Source organism: Pelecanus crispus, chromosome 10 (genome assembly GCF_030463565.1).
Source record: "Pelecanus crispus isolate bPelCri1 chromosome 10, bPelCri1.pri, whole genome shotgun sequence".
In the NCBI taxonomy this organism is placed as follows: Eukaryota; Metazoa; Chordata; class Aves; order Pelecaniformes; family Pelecanidae; genus Pelecanus; species Pelecanus crispus.
This window is the reverse complement of record NC_134652.1, coordinates 12,711,424-12,725,731: the sequence shown is the minus strand read 5'-3', so window position 1 is coordinate 12,725,731 and position 14,308 is coordinate 12,711,424.

The following is a 14,308-nucleotide window of genomic DNA, read 5'->3' as shown; positions in this document are numbered from 1 at the left end:
AAGCTAGGCTAAGCAACAAATGAACTTTAATAATATTGTCTACTTGGTATCTTCACAGTATCTTTGTTCCAGCGAGAGAGAGAGAACACGTGTGAAATCCTAGAGTTTGCATTGTTTAAGAAGTCCCTTAAGCTTATCATGCCTAAATTCATGCTTAAGCATTTTTGTTACATGTTAATGAATGCAGATTCAGCAATTTATCTAAGTATTCTCTTAACACTGTTTTTAGCTTTGCAGATTTCCCAGTAGGCTGCTGGCCTTCTCCAACTAATTGACCTGTCTTCTGCTTCATAAAAAAAGAAAAGCAATAAACAGGGAAGCAGTCATATCCCACAGCAGAAAAGGCCACCGTCATGTGAGCAATCCTTACTGACTTGACTGAGCGAGAACTGGTAACTGCCCTGGCAAGAAGGGCACTTGGGAGTCTTTACCATGGCAGGGCTCAACCCTGTCTCTGGTAAGTTCTCTCAGCCTCCCCCACACACACGTCTGAATGCTTTTTCTTGGCCTTTCAGCCCAAAGAGAAGGGCTGAAAGCCCTGAGCAGCACTTCTTATGCAAGTGATTTCTGACACTGCAGTTTATTTTACCAATCGGGATCAAATCCTAACACCTTCCCAGTGGGTGTCCTGTCCTAACTCAGGTCAACTCAGAAATTGTGTAAAATTATTTTGTAATAAAAACTAGTATGAGCACTGTCAGAGGACCAGTGAAAAAGTCCTTACAACACTTTAAATTGATTCCCACTTGGGTCAAGCTTGGAGAAGCTCAAAAGATGACCCACGTCTTAGAGTCCTGTTTGAAAAGGTACAGCTGCTCTGAGTCCAAGGCAGCTTTCACCTGAGGCTTCCCCATCCTCTTGCTTGTCAGTGAATGAAGCTGTCTCACTTTACTCCCCTGGCTGCTGAAGGGGATGTGGCAAAAGGGGCAAAGGTGACAGGAGAGCCTCAACTGGCTTTTACCGTATCCAGTATGGTCATTTATGAAGAAGGTGAAGAGGACAATTACAGGATAACCTCTCTAACAGGTATCTTCTGACCCATGTTTCTCTGATGATGTTTCAGTACAAGCACAGCATCTTGGCTTAAAGCAGGGGTAAGTACTTCTCTACTGAGAAGTACAAGTACTTTTGCACAGGGAAGATTACTAGAGCAGTAATAGCTTGGAGACCTGCAGCAGGACAGACTGGAGCTTATGAGCGCTGGTGGCAATGGCTGTGCAATGCTCAGGCCAGGGCTTCCCTCCCTGTAGGGCTGCAGGCAGGTCCAGCAGATGAAGCTTCACCAGTTTATAAGGACCCAACACTGCTGCTTTTCTGCTACTTACAATGGAGAGGCAAACCCTGCAGAGTTGGGGGATTTCCTTCCTTTTCCTGTATGAGAAATTCAGGGAGGATGATGCAAAAAATCCTAGGCTGAGATTCCTCTTCCCATCCAAACCACCTCCTCCCTATACAAGGGAAGCCCTTGAGTGTAAATCTTTCCCTTTATGGAGTGACAACAAGGAGGAACTTGCCCTGAGCTGTCTAAATGTACAAGCAAAAATTTCTTACTTCTGGGGACAAACCAGACCATAGACAGGCTGGGAAAGATGATCTTGTAGTTAAAATTCTAGCCTGAGACTCTGGATAGCTTGGTTTACTCCTTGCTCATTACTCACTTTCTGCATGATATTGGAAAGGCCACTTAAACTTGCTATGAGTAAGTCTACCATCTGTAAGAAATCCGTAACCATAGTTCCTTTTCTCTGTTTTGCTTATTAGAATGTAAATTATTTGGGTCATCTCCCAGGACTAAGGGTTATTTAGTCATAAGGGCAATAAAATAACACTCTGGAAGATGACAAAAAAAAAAAATCTGCTAGAAATGCATAATCTCTGTCATTCCCAGCCATCACTATGGCTCTAAGTCCACCTAGAATTAACTGTCTGGCAGCTCCTGGCTGTCCTGGAAGCTCCAAGGGCTGTCCTGACCTGAAGAGTTCAAGTGGGGCACCTGCGATGAGAGGACAGCACTGCTGGTTTATCAGGCTCCACGCAATGCTCTCACAGGTTGCAAGACAGGTGTGGTGAACTGTCCGCACATGAGGAGATAAATGGAGTATTCATCATAAAAAATGTAAGTTTTAAAAGGACGTGGTGTAAAACCATGTATCAATCAGGTATCAGTGCCAGATATCTGAAGGACTGGCATTTCCATCTTAATCTGGCATTTTTCCAGTCAGTCTGAAACACTATATGTGTGGAAAATTTGTCTGAGTGTGTGTGCATACATATATATATGCGTGTGGGTGTGTATATGTACACACACTAAATTCTCCCCTTCTGCAAAGAAACCTAAAAGAAGGTCTTGGAAACAATGAATGAACTCTTAAAATCAAAGAACCATGTGAATTCCTTGAAGTCAGTTGAGTTGGACACAAGGTTAGGAAGAGAGCCAAAACCTCTGTGAATTCAGCAGGACTGTACCGGCAATGTCTTCACTCATTTACTGCAGAACTCTCCCAGAATGACCCTGCACAAGAAGACATGGGGCATTTCAGTACATCTGATACATAAGAAAGAAGAATAATCAAAATTAAGTTAGGGAAATGTGAAATAATCCTGAAGTATTAGACTTTGAGAAGAGTACTGAGACGTGGTAGCATTTAGGAGAACAAAATTAATTGGATCAAAGGCAAGATTTTACTTTATAAATGACCAAGAATTTCTCTGGTTCATGAAACCAAGGATGAAATGTTTGACAGCGGGGGGCAAAACCTTATCTGCTAATAAGATATGGCTTGAAAAGCATCTTCCAGGGAAGGTTAACTTAAACAACAGTACTACCACCTTTAGGAAATATTGCCAGCTTACAGTTTGAGCTCTGTAATACAGTAATAGCACAGACTTGGCAAAAATGTGAGCAATTCCATGAAAATCTCTGGCTTTTTCACTACTGTTTTGAAATATATTGTTATGCAAATACATGTTAGCCTAGCCCCATATATATGCTTAGGGCTAGGGACAGACAGTTACCATCTCCCAGCTGATCCATGGTAAATTGCTGAAGTGCAATAAATTAATCATATACATGAACCCTCTTTGACAAATGACCTCTCATAATTATTCCTTTTCCTAAGGAGACTTCAAGACTAGAAATTTAATCATAAGCAAAGAAAATCCAGCGAACAATTCCTTCTAGCCCCAGATGTAAAATTTTGGATCTGTGGCTATACTGTATGTAGAAAACACCATATTACATTAATTAGCAAAAGCTTTTGTGGTTGATTCACTCCCTTGGCAATCCACATGTATCGTGCCATAGGTGTAAGACACACGAGATGCTGCAGTAAACCATCCTCTGCGAATAACTCTTGCTGTTGTTCAGCGGTGCCTTTTACCCAAGCGATAGAAATGTGACGGGATCCGAGCCCCTGCCAGCGGAGGTCGGCCCCTTCAAAGGAAACCTCGGCCAACAAGGCACTCGCTCCTTCCCGTGGCAGTAAGAAGCTCGCTCGCTTTTAAATCCGAGCTGGAGCAATTTCCCTCCACCACCAGCGGAGCAATCGTGTCAGCAGGAGCAGCGTACAGCTTGACCCCGTTTAGCATCTGCAGACCCAGACCCTTGTGCTCGTGCCCCCGCCGACACCGGGTCAAGCGGCAGCCAAGAGCATTTCTTGCCGCAGCTGGTCTCATCCCCCCGACGCCGCGGGGCTGCCCCTGCGCCAGCGGAGAGCTGCCGGCCAAGCCTCCTGGTGCAGGGAGAGCTGGCAGGGAGAGATAAAATAGTTCTCCAGCTGAAGCTGAAAGCAAGAGGAAGCTTTTTCTCACCGAAGGCACGAGAAAGCTGTAAAACAGCACGGTATGTGTGGGAAGGAAATGGAGCCTGACGGGTTCGTATCATGAAAGCGCCAAGCGTAACCCATTAAAAGATTTTGCTATTACTTAGCACAGTTGTAGCATGAAGATAGTGCAGGGTGGGAATCCTAGGTCTGACCGTGCCGCGATAGCGCGGGAGAGAGCGCCAGACCTGATCACCTGTGTGCGCGTGTGTCTGTGTGTGATATATGTCAGGGCTCTCAGAATGCATGCACTGTTTGTTCAGCGTTCCTCTCCTCCCCTCCTCTCAGAAAGGGAAAAAAAAGGAGAAAGGGAAATTTATTTGTCCGTGAGGCCTTTTTAAACAGACGAGGTAATTACCTGAGTACATCTATTATATGCAGAGCTGCTCCAATCATCACAAAGCACGATTGCCAAACTATAATTAACTGGGGGGAAAAAAAAAACCAAACCCAAACACCCAACCCTGTTTAACTAACTTTAATGCAGGGACACGGACCAAAAATTTCTATTGTCAATGCCAAGATGCAATGTCAGTGAGAGGGCTGGAGGCCAAGAGCAGGGCTTCGCCCTGAAATACATATCCTTGGCTTTTCAGCTCCCTGTGTCAAAAATCCGTAACGCTGTATTTTTTTAGAACTAGTCTACTATGGAGAGTTACTAAACATACATCAGCAGCCCAACAGAGCACTAACAGGAGTATGCGGCAATCAACTAAATGGACCAAGCGAGAGCTGGGAGGAAGATAGTGTGGGAGAATTTTAAGTGAATCGGTGTGTTCATAAAAAATGACAAATGGCCCAAAAGACTCAAGGTCCCTGTTCATTCAGCAAAGACAGAGAAGCAGTGCAAGCTCCGGGGGGGCAGGGGAGGTGGGTGTTCAAGTGTGCTGGGGCTGCAGAGCCTGTGGAGTCCCCAGGGCACAAACCCCACTTTTCCTCCCCACTTCTGTGCAGACGTTGGTCTAAGCACAGGCATTTCTCAAGACTAAGCACTGGGGCCTGTTTCCCTCGCTCCACAACTGTCTCCAGGGGAGAAGATGCATCAGTAGGAGCTAAGCATTTCCCCCAGGTTAGCAGTACCAAAACCACAGCAGTGGTGCTGCCACGGGAGCCCCAGCCCTTTCCCTTCCTGTGGCTGTTTGGGGCCCCTCCTGGCAATGGAAGGAGTAGCTGGGCTGCCGTCTTCTGCCCTCACTTCTTCCTCAGGCCCCAAATGCTGCCAAGATGAACCCTGGAAACACAGGATTCAGCACCTGCTGAGAGGGCAGCTCATTCCCAGTAGCCCCTTTGTAGCCCATCACAGCCTCCAGCATCATGTAGTGCAGGAGTAGCAGAGCAGTCTTTTGTCCTTTTTCCTCCCTTTCAGATCTGCCCAGTTCATTTTTACAGCTTCAGATGGGCTTTAGTTTTGTTTCTTGTGCCTCTGCCATCCATGCCCAGGGAAAGCAGGAATTCAGCGGGCTGCATCCCTACTGCCCATAGAGGGAGGGTTCAGTTGCAGCCCAGCCTGACCCGGTCCCTCCTTTGAGGAACTGGTGCAAAGCCAAAGCCAGCACATAAGTGGGGTGGATAACAGGGGAGTCTGAGGCTCAGTGTCCTCAAATCCCGACATGATGTGACACTGCAGACACAGTGTCGTTCAGAAGCCTAGGGCTGAGGAACTCGGAGATTGCAGAGTGTCTCCAGGGAGAGAGAGAGACTTTGCCTGGAAAAACATTTTCTTCCTGCTCAGCCCTGCTCTGCCCTTCTTGTATGGCATCACATCCCCCCCAAACAGCAGGGGCTGCTCCCGGGCAAAGCCACACCAGAGCAGTGTGCGCCATACAGACTCCACTGGACACTGGCAACCTGGGCAGATGTCTGCAACCATGGTGCCCACCGCTTCTCACACAGCACCAGGAACTGCTCCACTGCCTGCCACCGAGAAACCTCTGGGGTGTGTGGAAACGCAGCTGCCTAGAGAGGGAAGATGAAGCATTGGGTGGGGGTAGCTAGTTAATGAAGCACTGTGAGGCAAGTGCTCATACATCCGTAGGCTCAATACTGTCATCTTTCAGAGGCATTAGACTGGACAGGTTCTTGCTGTTGTCATTACCCCGATAGCACTGTGCTAGGTGCTTTTCAGACCCACTGGGATAAATGGTCATGGCCACCATTTAGTTCTGTTTAGAAACACACGTACCTACAATAGGATAAGTCAGCTGCTGTAAGAAGCTCATACTGTTGGATAGCAGCCAACTTACTGTACTCACAGAACAGCCATGCCAGCTCTCTTTGCAGACAAGACAGCAGTAGCAGCAAAGCCACGTCACTACAGCTTGTTCCCTAACACACATCCAAGAATCCAGCAACTAGGGAGAGTTACAGAAGACCAGTGCAGGCAGAAAGAGAAACATCTCATTTCCCCCACCCCCATGTAATTCCACGGAGCTCAAGATCAATTTGTTCCGACTTCCACAAGCATGGAAGGGAGAATCGGGAGTCACATATCTATTTATTATAGCGCTAAAAGGGAAGAAATCAAGCAGATGGTAAAGCAATGGCTTTTTTCTCTTTCTCTAGCCCTAGAGTTATTGGGACATGCATTCAAGGAAACCTCCAGAGACACTCCCAGTCCTGCAGTTGACTTCCCTCATTGAGCAGATTGCTTAGTTGCATTTACACTACCTGACCCAGTTTTCCTCTCCCTGTTTGAAGAGAAAACAAAATTATACAGAACACCAAGCACAGCCCAGATGCACTTAGAGAGGCTTTGGACTGTGAATCACATTGAAAGGAAACTTGAGGAAAAGAGAGACCTCATTTTACCCAGTGTACAAAAGGGTCTGGTATCATATTTACTTTCACAGTGATTTAGCCTCCCCGCGCCTTCCTCCTTGCACCAGATTTCACCCTCACTAACTAGGTTAAAACCACACACGCCTTTTCTAAAGCTACTGTAACTTCATGCTTGTTGTAGGTCAAGGCAAGCTGTGTGTGAGCAAATTATCGCATACACTTACTTCTAGCAGGGAAGGATGCTTAAACTCAAGATGTTTGTCTGCAAGAACCTCAAAGCCATCTGCCTAAATGAGGAGCCTCTCAAAAATTAAGGTCACCGACTTCAGTTTAGAAACCTGGATATCCCACTGCTTCACACATCTCACAACCTTTCTTGTGGCCAAAGATCCAGTCCCCAGGCATTCAGCTCACAGCTAAGTGCACAGGCATTAATTTTTAGGGAGTCACTAGCAGAGAGACCAGCTTTTCCATCAATTCATGCAAGCCCTACCAACCTACACAAACCTAAACCAAATTTACTCCCAAGTCCTTCCCCACATCATGCTTTGTGACTGGTCTAACCACAACTGGAGGGACTGTTCTCAAAGTTCTGCCTAATTAATGTCATAATATGGCCTCACAATTCATTTTTCCTCCAAATGAGAATGAATGGACTTGGGCTTCAAATGAGAAATAACTCCCAGTTGTCTCAGAAGGAAGAGCTCCACTTCACATATGTGTGTGCGGACATGTGTGCAAATGTGCTCTCCCATGCATGTGACAGACCAAATTTTGCCTATTTGCAACTAAAACAGACAAATTTCAGGCAGCAAGTTTCTCCTTCTACCTTGTGTGATGTATACAAAACACATCATAGTGTCCTATTTTCCCTTGCATTTTTAAAAGTGAGAGCTCTAGAGTAATTTAAGGTCCCCATTTACCACACTTTTTATTGAATACAGAAATCAATAACAAACTGCTGGTCAATAAAGAGCTGCTTATGGAAGGCAAAAGCTTCTTGCAGGCGCTAAAAAGGAAAAAATAGAATAATAATTAATATGTGTTTGACTGTGGCCACCAGGCTGTAACTAATAAGGGAATGTATCATCTGTTAGGAGAAAGCTTTTATTTCACAGCTGCCTTGAAGACCTGGGGACATTTCTCCAGCTGCCTGCAAGAGCCAGGCATAGGTAGTTACCATCTTAGTTGGATGTTTTAGCCAAGCAAGGAAAACTTTTTTGCATCTCTTTGAAAGTAGTTATAGCTTGCACAGAATTATTTCTTTCCTCCAGTCCCCAGCAAGTCAAAAAGTGGCTTTTACATTCCTGCGAAGTAGGGTTGGGATCCTAATGCCCTCATCATCATGTGGCTGCATTCGTTGTCCCATCAGGGTTTAGATCCTGCTCTTTAGATCTTCTAATCTTTACTGTGTGACTTAAAAGCAGATGCTAACTGCAGCCTATCACCCATGGTTCAGTGGTCTTGGTACCCTCCAGCAGAGCAGGCTGACATAAGCCCTGCCCAGTTCATTACAGAAGTGATTTCATTCTGCCCCCACCGAACGGGAGAGGACCCTGGTCACGCCCAACAGGCTGGCTTCAGCTCATGGGAATAAAGCAAAAGGGAGAGGAAGAAAAATGTTACAGTGCATACTCTGTAAAATAAAAGTGCCCATAAAAACTGAGCCCTCAAACTGACAGAGGAATAAACGCATCGACTGACATTCACAAGTGAGTTATTCCATTTTTAGGAACCTCCTCTATTCCCTCTGGTTTCCAAATCCTGCAGCGAAGCACTCCGGGTAGTCAGGATACAGCAATCACCTCTGCTCAACCTCACTTTAGTGACCTAGAGATCCAAATGGCGCTGAATTCACACAGACCCAGGTGCTGTGCAAAATCTTTATTTAGACAGAATATAACCTGATTTCTTTTTTTTCCAGATGAAGGCAGAAAGATGAAAGAAGGGAATTGCACCAGGAGACAGGGAGTCTACAAGGCAGATTTCAAATCTTCTGCCTTGACAGCCAGGCTCTATCGGTAAGGTTTTGTGGACATATTCCTGCTGTGTTATATCACTATCCAAACAATTCAAATGCACCTTCTGCCTTCTTTTGCTCCATAAGCTTTTATTTTCTCCTTCGGTGCTATCATATTTTAGTTAGAAGCAATCAGTCTACATTATCCCACTGTTCTGACCCCTCAGGTGCCTCAGCTATTAGATTACACTGCCCCATCCGTGAAGACAAGGATATTGATATTATCTATACATCCATCCTGATGAACCACTAACCGCTACAAGATCACCTTGAGGGAGGAGGCATTTAAAATGCCCAAGAATGAAATTTAGAGGGGAAAAAAGACAAAACCAAAAAGAAATTACGTGTTTGCCTGCATGGGTACAAGTCCATGGAATAACAGCCTTCAGCAAAGATTACCTCCTTCCAACAAGGAGAAGTCGCTGCTGCTGGTGTTTTTATAGAAGTGAATATGAACAAAGGACTGAGCTGTTCAGGTAGGAGAAATAATTGAGCCTATAATCAGTTATATGTCTCCAGATGGAGGGTCATTAGCTTTTCAGGCAACATATATTAAAATTCTGGCAGGTTCATACCAAAGTCCAAAAAACTCAAACACTTCCCCAGCACGTATGTGCCCATAAGGATGTCTTTTAACCCTCACCGCTGTCATGTTTTAGTTAGAGGCAATGAGGAGAATGCTCCAGCTCTGAACCCAATCCATACACAGCAGCGATGCAAAGGCATCAGGAAGTAAACAGACTGACATTTGGTATATTTAGGGTTTAATCTATATGTAAATTTCCTGAACATACTTCAATAAAAAATAATTCACAAAAATTTATGTTTACAACTTTGGGCGTGATTCTTTATGTCTTTAACTAATGGTCTCAGATCTGTACTGTTGTATTTTATAACACAGAGCTGATAGATCATTTGAGCAGGAGCAGAACTGAACATTTCCATTTGTAAAAACAAAAAAGACCTGAGAGATTTTGTTAGATGAGTAACAAGCAGTGGTAAGGCACACAAGACCTCTAGTGAGTTTAAGTCTCTTGTAAGCTAGGCATCTGTGAACTGATGCAGAAAAAATATAACAGCATGGACATCCAGCTTAGCTTTTACATCATGTGGCCTGCTGAACCTTTCCAGTTTGCCTGCTTCATCTCCAGCTCTTTATTAATATGGGTGAACAATCCACTGCTTCACATATGTTACATGTGAAGGGTGGTTCATTATTCCAAGTTCTGAGACTGACTCCCAAGCACCTGTTGTGCTATAAATTCAAACCACTGGACGTTTCCCACCTGCTGCTAAACATCATTTGGACTATACTTATTATAGTTGGAATGTTAATATCACATGACATAGGTGAAATGAGTCATGACCTGTAGAAACATTCAATCTTTGTCTGTACAAGCAGTCGTAAAATGTGAACAGTCAAAAATAACTCCCAGTATGGATATAAGAAACACCATTACCGTTCAGACCACAGTTTGGCATCCTTCAGTTTCTGGTCTCTGCCGCTGGCCAGCAGCAGATGCTCATGGAAAGAGTAAGAATCAGAGCAAGGTCAGTGATTGCTCCTGAGACTGGACTCCCATTCCTTGTAAGCAATGGCTGAGTAAATCCTCTCTCAGTGGGCACAGAATTGTTTGGGTTTTGTTGGACTACTTCATCCTTTAGCCTTACTCAAAGTGTGGGTGCTTTGTTTAAAAAAGGTTGAAGTGGGTGTCCATCTGAGGCCATCCTAGCACGAGATGTTTCAGCCTAGTTGACGCACTCTTTTGCAGATGGTAGAGGGACCAGCTGACTGTGCAGTAAACACTAGCCTCCAAGGCTTCCTCCAGCACCCAGCTAACAGCCTGAGGTTTCCACCCTGCCCAAGTGGAAAGGTGTGGGTAGGAGATTCTCTCTCCCCTACATCTCTGAGTAAGCTTCCCCATCTATGAGTGGTAGGAGCTTCCCTGAGGACTAAGTTGCTTCCTCATCCAGGTGCATCTGTATGTGGGGAAGGGACATACTTGCGTAGCATGTGCCACCTGCAGCATCCCAAACCTGGGATCCACTCCACACACACAAGCAGCTGCCCCCATCACCCTGATTCCCATGGAGAAGAGGTGCTACCACTGCCTGGAGAAGATGGTGCCAGTGGTTTTAAGTCATGACTGTGACTAACCCAGGGCACTCAGGAGAACTTCCCAGCCTGTGCCCCAGCTCTGTGTCAGCACACACCACTTACCTCTCCCTGTACCTCCGCCCAGTTGTTTTTTGAGTAGGCACACAGACCAGCAGGGATGCTCCAGCTGAATCCCCAGTCTGGAGAATCAGAGACAAGGACTTTGGACACCTCTGTGTAAATCACCTGCCCCACAGTCCAAACACAGACTACAAGTACTTGAAGATTTGCAGAAAGTGAGAAACCAAAATATCATGGAGCATCATAGCATTGCGCCAAGTGAACTCTAACCAAACCAGTGTCAGGTCAAGAGCATTCCCAAAGACACATTCAGCACTGTCAGCAGGAGCTGACACCTCCAGAAGATCTGGCTAGACTGAGTATAAAAAAGACAATCTGCATCAGAGACATCACATTAAGACCTGAAAAGGGCCTTAAAAAAGACATAGGTCACTACCTCCTCTAGTTCCTCCTACAATGAGAACAATAACTCTCCAAGACAGCCAGCCTTGACTGAAAGTCTTCAAGCAATGGAGATTCATCATTCCATTAACTCTCACAATTTCTCATTTCCATGGCAGCGAAACAGTAGTTTTCATGCAAGCTGAGAAGCAGGCATGTTGAAAGGAAATGCTCATACATATAGAAAGAATGAATCACGAATGTTCATACTTAATATCTATTTAAATCTCTGACACCAACGTGCAAGTTATAAACAAGAGACCTAACAATTTTTGAATCTTTATCTGGATGCAAAGATGTTCTTTTTAGTCTTAAATTCCATATAATGTATGAAATACTAAAACATATACTTTTGCATATAAACAAGCCATTCATATTCAGATGGTTTAATTTCCTAGTTCAGTCGGAGCCGCATTAGTTAGCTGCATGTATTTTTCAGATTATTTTATTCATATCATGTTTGTAGAAAGACTGAAAAAAAATGGATTATATGCACTTTGATGGTTTTGCTTTAAAAAGTAGGAATATTTACATGCTGTATCTGATTAAAATTTACCAGTTAGTAATACCAAATTGGGAAAATTTAAACATAATTTCAAGGCAAAATACATGAAGAGTACATGTAGGTAAGTTAAGAGCAAACCTGTTGCAAGTGAAATCAATAAAAATATTCATTAAAAACCTTGGCTGTTCAGAGTTAATGGTTCTTTTAGAATGCTCTCAGACACCTTTAGGGGAAGACAATGCACAATGAAGACATTTAATTAACCTTAACTCTGACCCCCATAGCAATAGCATTCACGTATCTTGCAATCATTATTTCTTTCCTACCTGCTATGTACCTCTGAGAGCACACTTTCTCATCACTTTCTCATTACACGGATCTTTCCGTGCTTTTCTAAATTTCTCCAAGATAAGCATAAGGGACACTTAATGAAATCACATAAGGAAGCATAGGCAATGAAGTGAGATTGAAGATAAACATAGATGGAGATCATCCCTTCTGCTGCAATGGGAAAATCTTCAAGATATGAGAAGATGATCTGTAGTACTGCAAATGCAGCTGTTCCTCTCCCCTGGCTGTACTGCAACAGGAGATCGATGAACAGAGGGGAAGACTTATAGGAAGAGACAACCTTTTCTTTTACACGCAAGAGAAATTACATGATTCTGGGAATGAGGAACGCTGCCAGACCACCCTCTTGCCTTGATTCCCTGTTTGTAAGAAATAATAACCAGGGCTTTCCCATGGACACTGTCCTGGTTTCGGCTGGGATAGAGTTAATTTTCTTCCTAGTAGCAGGCATAGTGCTGTGTTTTGGATTTAGTAGGAGAAGAATGTTGATAACACACTGATGTTTTTAGTTGTTGCTAAGTACTGCTTATGCTAGTCAAGGACTTTTCAGCTTCCCATGCTCTGCCAGGTGCACAAGAAACTGGGAGGGGGCACAGCCAGAAGAGTTGATCCAAACTGCCCAAAGGGCTATTCCATACCATATGACGTCATGCTCAGTATAGAAACGGGGGGATGTTGGCCGGGGAGCAGCGATCGCTGCTCGGGAGCTGTCTGGGTATCAGTCGGCGGGTGGTGAGCAATTGCATTGTACCTCACTTGCTTTGTATATTATTATTACTATTATTATGTTGTTGTTATTATTACTACTACTATTTTACTTTCTTTCAATTATTAAACTGTTCTTATCTTAACCCAGGAGTTTTTCTCACTCCTGCTCTTCTGATTCTCTCCCCCATCCCGCCAGGGTAGGGGGAGTGAGTGAGCAGCTGCGTGGTGCTTGGCTGCCATCCCTTTAAACCACGACAACACCAAAGTAGCGAACCCTATGGAGGTAAGATGAAGGATCGGAGGAAAAGGCTTGTTCAGGCCCCTTCTCAGAAAACTTCCCAGGTTTCTGCTAACAATCTTGTAATCTTCCCGCCAGCAACACCGTAACCATGATGAGAATCTCAGACTGGGATTTGTTAGAGATTTATGCACTAAAAGCTTTTCAACTCACCTGCCAAATGCACAGCAAATCCAGACGTGAGTGTCAAGAACTCCTGAAAAAAAATACCATTTGGAAAAAGAAAAAGGCTGAGGATTTTTAAAAGGTGAATGAGAAATACCTGATTTACACACAGAATTTCTCAGAGTTTGCAGGGGGTCTATGAGGACACACAGATTTAATAGAAAGGGCAAGGAACACTACACTTCAGAGAAATTCCTGCCGTGGGAGGGGATGTAAGAAAAGTGTCATTTCCTTGCCCCATAAAGAATACTCACAAACGAAGCCAGACAGGTCTTAAAAAGACAGATCTACTAAGGGCTGACATGCATTAAGCCTTCAGCTGCACCAAAGGAAGAGCAAAAAACACAACTGAAAGGTGTATTTAGAAGTTACTTGGAGACAAAGAGAACTGTCTCTTCTGCATCATAATAAAATAGTCTTCCTAAGACAGCATAGCTATGGGAAATAGTGCCATGAAAGGAATGCACACCATTTAGGAGAGTCAAGTTTGGTGTAACATGAATGACTTTTCCTGGACTTCCAAAGGCAGTATACTTTCACTGTACTGGGTGGCAACTGAGAAACTAACCCCAAAATCCTCTTAAGCCAATGAAGAGGCTGCCATTGTCTTTATCAGACTATAAATCCAGTCCCAAAGAAAAGTGCAATGTGTGTACTTTCTGTCATTGATAAAACGATGGAACTGAGGAGAGCTATTTTCCAGCCTTGCCCAGTTCCTTTGAATTCAGTCAAGTGCAACTCATGGCTGAAGGCAACGTCCTCTGAAACACAGCCTCTGCTGGGACAGCACATGAATATTTAAACAGCACGGTATAGCAGCGTAACCTGCTTTAGAGATGAGAACAGCTCAAGCACTCACACTGGTGAAGAGCATGTACCATCATCTGGTTCATCCTCTAGCCCATGATTGCCCAAAGATGTATGGATACGTTTTAAGTTTCAGAACAAACGTATGTGCTTGCATAGCCTCTCCCAGGCTGCCCAGGACCTGGAATTCAGTCTCAACAGAGATTATACAGTCCCTTCAATCACCAGACCCACT